Genomic DNA, 9,358 nt, shown 5'->3' on the forward strand with positions numbered 1-9,358 from the left:
GGGCAGTATGGAAATGGATACAGATCTTGATGGGAGTGGTCAGCAGCCTGGGGCATGGGGTTTTGATGGGATCCAGGGTGGGGAGTGCAAGAGACCTGAAATGATAATGAAAAGCCCATGGGCTTCCTGAGACTGGAACAAATGGGAAGATTAGATTTGAGTAAGAAAGGCCAGATTAAGTGGGGAGATACAGGGAGAGCTCAATTTGAGTATGAAAAGCCAGGTTAAGTGAGGAGATTCCAGGGGAGCTCAAGGAAGTTCCCAGAGTCGGAACCTCATCATGTGTGTGTGTGTGTGTGTGTGTGTGTGTGTGTGTGTGTGTGTGTGTGTGTGTGTGTATGTATTTTTCATGCTTATATATTCTATTTAGAGACACCAACTAAAGCTACCAAGGAGAATCAAAGGAATTTTCAGGTCCTCTCCTGTCCTAAAACATCATAGTGCCCTATGTTAAGACCAACTGAATAAATTCACAGAAAACTCAGTGTGTACCTAAAATAGACAGCTGATAGATAAGAATTTGTAATTGGCAATGTGATATACATGGAAAGGACATTAGCTTAAGAGTCAGGAGACTTGGGTTTTAATTTGGGTTCCATTGTTTACAGGCTATGGGACCTTGGCAAGTCATTTATCTAGGATACAACTTGTATCAAAACAGAAGATTGGACTAAATGTTTTCTAAGTTCCTTTCTTGTAGTAATGACTAAAAATATTGTTTGATGTTTTATGAATGCTATCACTTTCCGAGGTCCTGATAGAAACCAGGTTAGAGCTAAAGGAAAATCATGCAACTGATCTAAAATACCTTAATATTGTTGTTCAGTTGTGTCTGACTCTTCATGACCCCATTTGGGGTTTTCTTGGCAGAGATACTGGAATGGTTTGCCATTTCCTTCTCCAGCTCATTTTACAGACAACATAGTTGTTAATAGATGAAGGCTGAAGTTGTAGTCAAATGGAAAAATGGCTCTCAGTCTGTGCTCAGAGAAGCAAATAAAGAAGTACACGAAATTGGTTTTATTTGTGCCAGAAGGAAACGAGCGCCATCATTTCCTGAGCACTTAGTCATCTTGTCTTGCAGTGTTTAAAATAAATGACCACCATAAAAATACTTGGAAGCTGAGCCAATTTCTGCCCAGAGATGAAGCATAAATCTTGACAAAATGCTGTAAACCACAGACTCTTAACAGTTTTTTTTTGTGTCACAGGCCTCTTTGGCAGTAGGCCCATGGACCTCCTCTCAGAATATTTTTTTTTAATTTTAAAGGAAATGCTAAATTTTAGTTAGAGGTATTTTTTCCCCCATCCAGGAGCCCTTGAAATCTATTTGTAGACCCCAGGTTAAGAACTCCTGCCTAGTCAAACATGTACTTGGTTACTTGGTTATACTTGGTTACTTCAGTGCAAAGATGAGTACGGGGTAAGATAGTGAAAAATGGGTTGGAAAATATGATTAAAAAATGAGTTGAAGTTTGTACATGACTCAGAAGGCTAAATCTGTACATCATGACTACTACTTTCTAAAAGAAAGTTGAAAGTTGTTGAATGAGACCAGTACAATCAATGTCATAGAAATTAGATTAGCTATATTTTAAGGCATGAAATAATTGGTAATAAATGTTGGAATCATGAATTGACTGTGCAGTAAAATCACTTGGTTAGAGGAAGGGTTAAAATGTACAACAAATTAGAAGAAAAGACAAAGATGTTGCATATAGTTGCAATAGTTCTAACCCAGTCAATTAAAATAGGTTAATTCTGAACCAAATGGGAAATGAATAAAAATAAAGATTTTGAATCTAATAGTAATTACTTGGAGAAATTTGAGCAGAGTAAAACAGGGTAAGTAAAAGCACAAAACTGGTCATCTGGAGGCATTAATGAATACTTATTATATGTAAGGCATGGTGATGATAGGGAAGTGGGGAAAGTATGGGGAAAGAGTGATTTGGCCAGAGAAGGAAAGACTCGATGCACAGACAGTGGACAGCTAATTAGGAGACATGAATAAAAATGTTTTAGGAAAATTTTGAGTCATAAAACACTTAGGATAAATTAGAAGTGGGGAGAGATGAAAGTCAAGGAAACTAGTCTGGAAGGTACCATAATAATCCATATGTGATGTGGCAGAGACATAGACTAAAGTACTAGAAACAGGAATAGTGAGGAAGTAATGGCATAAGATTCATTTTGAGGTATTAGTACAGCATCATGATAGTGGGTAAAGGGAACCGAAATAGATTCCAAGGCACTGAACCTGATTGACTGGGAGAATGGTGGCAAATGGCAAATTTGTAAGAAGGAGCAGATTTTATAGGCTGATATGTAAATTCAGTTTTGGAAATGTTAAGTTTGAGTTAACAGTGACAAAGTCAAACATAGATGGCTTAGATGAAGCAAGAAATGAATTAGGGTCAAGTAATTTTGTGGAGTCTTGCTACAGCTTGATATTTCTCTGCACAAAATGACCTTAGTCAGCAAAAACCCTTGTTCTCATTACCAAATTAAAATTTCTTTTTAGCTGTCTTATTACCTCATTTCCTATTTTGCTTCTCTCTATTTCTTTTTCTTCTCTTATTGCTATTACTAGGATTTCCAGTAAAATATTGAGTAACATTGGTGACAGCAGGCATCCTTGTTTCACACTTGATCTTACTGGGAGCATTTCTAGTTTATCTCCATTTAAATAATGCTTGCTGATGGTTTTAGATAAATGCTTGTTATCAATTTAAGGAAAAAATCCATGTATGCTAATGCTTCAAGTCTTTTTAATAGAAATGAGTGTTGAACTATATCAAAAGCTTTTTCTGCATCTAGTGATATAATAATATGATTTTTTAAACTTTTATTATTGATGTAGCCAGTTACGTTAATAGTTTTCCATATGTTAAAACCATTCCTGCATTCCTGGTATAAATCCCACTTCATCATAATATACACTTTTTGTAATATTTTGTTGTAATCTTTTAATTAGTATTTCATTAAGGATTTTTCCATCCATATTCACTAATGAAATTGGTCTATAATGTTCTTTCTCTGTTTTTACTCTTCCTTGTTTAGATGTTAGTATCATATTTGTTTCATAAAAGGAGCTTGGTAGGTTCCCTTCCTTACCTATTTAATTCCAAATAATTTATTTACTATTGGAACTAGTTGATCTTTAAATGTTTGATGGAATTCACTTGTAAATCCATCTGGTCCTGATGCTTTTCTCTTAGGAAGCTCATTTATGGACTGTTCAATTTCTTTTTCTAAAATAGACTTATTTAGATATTTTATTTCCTCTTCTGCTAATCTAGGAAATTTATAACTTGTAAATATTTCTTCCATTTCATTTAAACTGTTAAACTTCTTGGCATATAATTGGGTAAAATAGCTTCTTATAATTGCCTTAATTTCATTTTCTTTAGTCCCCCTTTTCATTTGGTTTCCTTCTCTTTTTAAAAAATCAAATTAACCAATTGTTTATTTTTTTCATAAAACCAACTTCTAGTTTTGTTTATTAATTCAATGTTTACTTTCAATTTTACTAACCTCATCTTTAGTTTTTAGGATTTCCAATTTAGTGTTTAATTGGGGATTTTTAATTTGTTCTCTTTCTAGTTTTTTTTTTGAAGTTGCATACCTAATTCATTAGTCTGCTCTTTCTCTGTTTTGTTGATGTAAGCATTTAGACATATATATTTTTTGTAATCATTGCTTTTGCTGTATCACATAGGTTTTGATATGTTGTCTCATTATTGTCATTCTCTTTAATGAAATTATTGTTTTTTTCTGATTTGTTCTTTCACTCATTCTTTAAAATTAGGTTTAATAGCCAAAATTTTTAAAATCTATGTTTCCATGGTCTTTTGTTAAAATATTTTTTATTGCATTGTGATCTGAAAAGAATATTTTGAATATTTCTGCTTTTCTGCTTTTAACTATATAAAATTTATGTACAATATGTGTTCAGTCTTTGTAAAAGTACCATGAACTGCTGAGGAAAAAGTGTATTCATTTCTATTTCCATTCAATTCTCTCCAGATAGCTATCATATCTAGTTTATCGAAAAATCTGTTTTCTTTCTTAACTTCTTTCTTTTTCTTTTTCTTTTTTTTGGTTAGATTTATCTAGTTCTGAGAAGGGAATATTAAAGTCCCCTACTGTTATAGTATTATTATCTATGTCCACCTGTGATTCATTTAACTTTCCTTTTAAAAATTTAGAAACTATGGCATTTTGTGCATGTAGCTTCAGTATTGATATTGTTTCATTGTCTATGGTACCTTTTATCAAAATATAGTTACCCTGTTTATCTCTTTTAATTAAATCTATTTTAGTCATTACTTTGTTTAAGATCATAATTCCTGCCCCTGCCTTTTTTTGCATCAGCTGAAGCATAATAAATTCTACTCCTTTTTAACTCTGTGTGTATCTCTCCTTCTTAAATGTGTTTCTTGTGAACAACATATTGTTATAAGAAGGAAAAGAAAAGACAAAATAAGTAGAAAACTGAGGGAAAAAGTTATAGTTTCTCAGGTAAAGGTTTCATATCTAAAATATATAAAGAACTTTGTCAAATTTGTAAGAATACAAGTCATTCCCCAATTGAAAAAAATGGCCAACAGATACGAACAGGCAGTTTTGCAGTGAAGAAATCAAAATAATTTATAATCTTGTGGAAAAAAATGCTTTAAATCATTATTGATTAGAAAAACACAGATTAAAACAACTTAAAATATCATTTTACACCTGCCAGACTGGGTAAAATGATTGAAGACAAAAGTGAAAAAGCATTTTAAGTGATATGGAAAAATTGGGACACTAATTCGTTGGCATTGTGAACTGATCCAATCATTTTGGAGAGAAAGCTGGAATTATGCCCAAAGAGTTATTAAACTGCCTATACCTATTGACCCAGCAATACCTCTACTAGGACTATTTCCAGAAATGATTAGAGAAAAAGGGAAAGAACCTATATGTTCTAAAATATTTATAGGATCTCTCTGTGGTGGCAAAGAACTGGAAATTTCAGGGATGTCCATCAATTGGGAAATAGATGAACAAGTTATGGTATACCATGATTGTGATGAAATACTACTATGCTATAAGAAATGGTGAGCTCAATGATTTTAGAAAAATGTGGATAGACTTGCATGAAATAATGGAGAATGAAATTAGTAGAACCAAGAGAATATTGTATGCAGTAACAACGATATTGTTTTAAGAAGGATTTTGAGTGAAAAAGTTATTTTGACTATTATAAATACCCTGTTGTTGTGGTTGTCCTTCACTTTCAAAGTAGACCATGACATGAGCGAAACGATAGCATGACTTACACTGGACTTTGTTTTGAGTGGGGGAGAGCTGTGCAAGGTCACCAGCCTCACTTTCTCCTCCTAAGCCATCTGAATCCAGTGGCCAGATATTCATCAGGATGACTGGAGACCACCCAGGTTGCAGTGGGTGACCTTGATCTTTTCAGGTATTCACTTAGAGGGAGGTAACATCCAAAGAATGAACAGACCTCTTTAAGAAGTAGTGAGGGAATGGCCCTTTTCATGAGCAAAAAATAAAAAATAAATAACTAAATGAAGCTGGGAGGGAAAGAAAAACTGTTACTATTGATAATCACAGGTCCCTGAAGCTCCCTAGGCCTCTGTTTCTCCTATGTTCATAGTAGGGGATCTGGCTCAAAAGTTCTTGGAATCTTTGACATTTTTAATCCTCAGATCTCACTTAAGATTAATGATCTTACACTGAGCTATCCAGCTTTCTAGGATTCAGATTCCTTTTTGAAGTAGACATTATTCCCCGCCCCCCCTCCCTCCCCCCCAGCCCGGGAGCCCCTGGGTTGAGAAAAGTCTGTTGAGTTTCTAGGCAGGGTTGGGCCTAGTAGCCACTCTCTGTTGTGCCCCTTCGCCTAGCAGCTGCCTGGGCCCCCCTGCCAAGGCCCCTTTCATGTGGACACGGTCATCAGTCCTAAGAAAATTGTTTGGCTTATATAGAAAGGATTTTTAACTATTGGCTTTTATATCAGGACAAGTTTAAATTTGAGAAGGAAGGCTCTGAAATGAAATCTCTTACGTATGTGAGTCCTGTTAATCTTCATTGCTTATTTCAACACCATGGGAATACAAATAACTGTATTTGGCTTTAAATTGGGATTAGTGAAATTTACTGTTTAAGGTAAAAGCATTTGGGACCATAAATATTTTTGTTTAAGTTTGAATTTGGGTATAGTTGTCTGCATTAAATCAGTATCTGAAAGAATATGCCACAGGTTACTCAGAGGGACTGTAATCCTGCATCCTGTACTGTTATCAGGTGAAATTTGTATCTGGAGAGGAAACACTGAGGGGACAATTCTAGACTCCATCTAGGATGGGATCCTCCTGGTTAGTTTCCCCACTGTGTCCTTTTATAAAGGAATGTCTCCCACCTGATGGTTCCTGAGTCTGGCTATAATACAGATACTGCATGATTGGAAAATTTCACTCCTATCTGAATTCAAACAGTCAAAGATATTCCTTATCCAATGTGAAATTATAGTCATATCTGAAACCTGATTATTGGAACTTGCTATTTTAAGATTCTATGGGACTATTAACTGACTGTTCTTCTGAGTCTAACTCCAGGTGTGGATAGCAAGAAAGGTGGTCTGAGCCTCTGATCCATGATGTCAGTAAGCCTGTGATGGTAAAGTTGGGAGAGCAGCTGTTCAGCCTGGGCTGAGGTAGGATTCTCCTGACTCAATTTCCCCACTGATACCTGGCAGACTTTAAGCCTGACTGAATGCCAGCTGACAATCTGCTCCTGCCTGGAACTGACATGAAGTTAGGGAGATGTTGTTTCCCTGCAATGTCCCTATTCTTAGTAGCAATTTCCTATAGTCAAAAGGTTTGTAAGTTTAATATCAGATTTATGAAATAATAGATTGTTGGTAGGGGAACATCTGAGGTTAAGTCTAAAATAAAGCTATCAGGTTTAGGACTTTAGATCTGAGTGTAAGATGTAAATACTGGGTTCTAATGTGGATTTCTTAAATATGACAATTGGCCAAAGTCCCAATTTTGATTTTGTAGAGTGATAAAGGTATAAAGCTTAAGAATGGTCATCTGAAATGGTATTAAGGTCAGTATTGTAGGAGAGTGGACATCCAAATTTCTACAAGAAGATAAAGAATGTGCAGAGGTGCTGTGCTGAAGATGGACTGAAGGAGCAGATCAGAAAACTGCATCAGATGATGTCCCTTCCCAGATGAGATAGAACCTCTGAATGGATAATTCATTGATCTACCTTTGTATCTTAAATCTCTGTATCTGTACTTATAACATGGGATAGTCCCCTTGTAAATAAAGGGGGTAGATGAAGGAAAGAATGTATAGAGGAAAGAATGTGAGGATTGTATTTAATTTTCCATAAGGCCTTTTTCCTTGGATACCTGAGTTTCAGGTATCCAGGGCTTGTGGACGGTTGGTTGGTTCCCCCCACTCCCCTTACCAGCTACTAGCTTTCTTTGTGAAAGTTCTGTGGGCTGTAGCTGAAACTTGGAAGTTACTCAAATCTCCCCATTGTTTGTTGTACTGTTGTCTTGCTTCTCCCCCTCCCCTCTTTTCTAAAGCCACATAAGCAATTAAGTTAGATTCTCTGCGTTAGGGTATAAAAATTGTGCTTCAGTTTTTGTAAGTTGCCTCCCTCCACCAGGTGGAGAGATGTCCCTTTCTCGAGAATTGTAATATCACCTATCACCCTCTGAATCGTCAAGTTCCTCCTACTTGTTAAAGACCCAACCTCTCCAATGTTGGGACCCTGTGAGGCAGGGTCAGCTCTACGTCCAGTCTCAGCAGGAAGCAGTTTCAGAAGCCGAGACCTTCATCCCTTATCTCAAAATATGTTGGGTCCCATCTGCTTAAAAGGGGACAGGGTGGGGTGCTTGAGTTCATATACTTGGGACCCAGAGTTCAGGCCAGGTAGAAAGGATGAATAGGACCCTGAAGGAGCATATTGCTAAGCTTAAGGTTGAAACTGATGAGACCTGGGTGAGTCTCCTTCCTTTTGCCCTGCTTCAGGCTAGGTGTACCCCCAATCCTGTGGCTCTCTCTCTCTCTCTGTCCCCCTTTGAAATCATATTCAGAGTAGCCCCCCGGTTGTTCCTTGAGTTGTTAATTCTGGGTGTTGGCTTCCCGACTTTTCTAATGTTGCCCTCCTTAAGTCCTTACAGGCTCTGCGTGAGGTCCAGAGTGCTCTCAAACCTTTATATCAAGAAACAACTACTCCGGGGATCCTCGCTTGAACCTCAGTGGACCAGACCTTTTCAAGTGATCCTGTCAAATTCATCAGCGGTTAAGGTCGCAAGATGCAAGGCATGGATACATCATTCACACATCAAGCCAGTTATACCCCTTTGGACTCTGATGAGTCCCTCATTTAAATTAGTTACATGAAAAGGAAGGAGTGAAGTGGACATTATTTCCGTGCCCCCCCCCCCCCCCCCCAGCCCCTGGGTTGAGAAATGTCTGTTGAGTTTCTAGGCAGTTTTGGGCCTAGTAACCACTCTCTTTTGTGCCCCCTTGCCTAGCAGCACCTAGGAATCCCCGTCAAAACTGTTCTGTGAAAAATGTGTGCTATTGGAACCGCAAGGCTGTACCAGGAAGTGCTAAGATGCTTAAAAGGCACAAACACCTTTGTTCGGGGCTGCCTCCTCTGAGGACAGCTGCCGGCTTATAAAGATGCTCCCAAATTCTCAATTGTCTCTTGCCTGTGCTTGTCTCAGTCCGTCCATTTCACGTTTGAACCACATAAAGGGTTTGGACTCTAAGGTCTCTGAAGGACTTCTCACTTTTTGTCCTTGGACATTTGTGGATGCACGTACAATGTTCAGCAGATACTTTTAGCCTCAGTTTCAGGCAGAGTCCATGGAGGGGCCTCTAGTGAAAATGCTTTTCATTTTTAATGTCCAAGTTCCACTTAATGGATGGCTTAGAGTGATTATAAATACCCAAGTTCATTATAAAGGACATATGAAGAAAGACATTATCTGAATCCAGAGAAAGATCTGATAAATAGAAGTATGTATAGAATAATTTTACATATATGTTCCTATTTGTGCTAATGGTGGGCATCTCTAGGTTGGGGAGAGATGTGGAAGGAAAAAAACAGAAATTTACATGATAACTTTGTTGTATATTTAAAAGGAATAGCAATTATCTATAGTAGAAATACAGTATCATGTGCAATCATATTTTAAAAATTATACATGTTATGGAAATTTTTTTTATTCCACAAATTAAAAATAAAATAAAATTTTAAAAAAAGTAGCGGTCAAGAATAATGAGTTTACAGCACATTTCTCAGATCTCATGGGTGAAGA

General features: G+C 36.8%; 1 long non-coding RNA gene across 1 annotated transcript; it reads left to right on the top strand.

Moving 5' to 3' along the window:
- Positions 1-5,996: 5,996 nt before the first annotated feature.
- Positions 5,997-8,735, top strand: LOC140506951 (uncharacterized). The gene is made up of 2 exons (XR_011968167.1): positions 5,997-6,076; positions 8,201-8,735. It is a non-coding gene; the product is annotated as an uncharacterized lncRNA (long non-coding RNA).
- Positions 8,736-9,358: the final 623 nt, after the last annotated feature.

Source organism: Notamacropus eugenii, chromosome 5, assembly GCF_028372415.1.
Source record: "Notamacropus eugenii isolate mMacEug1 chromosome 5, mMacEug1.pri_v2, whole genome shotgun sequence".
NCBI lineage: Eukaryota > Metazoa > Chordata > Mammalia > Diprotodontia > Macropodidae > Notamacropus > Notamacropus eugenii.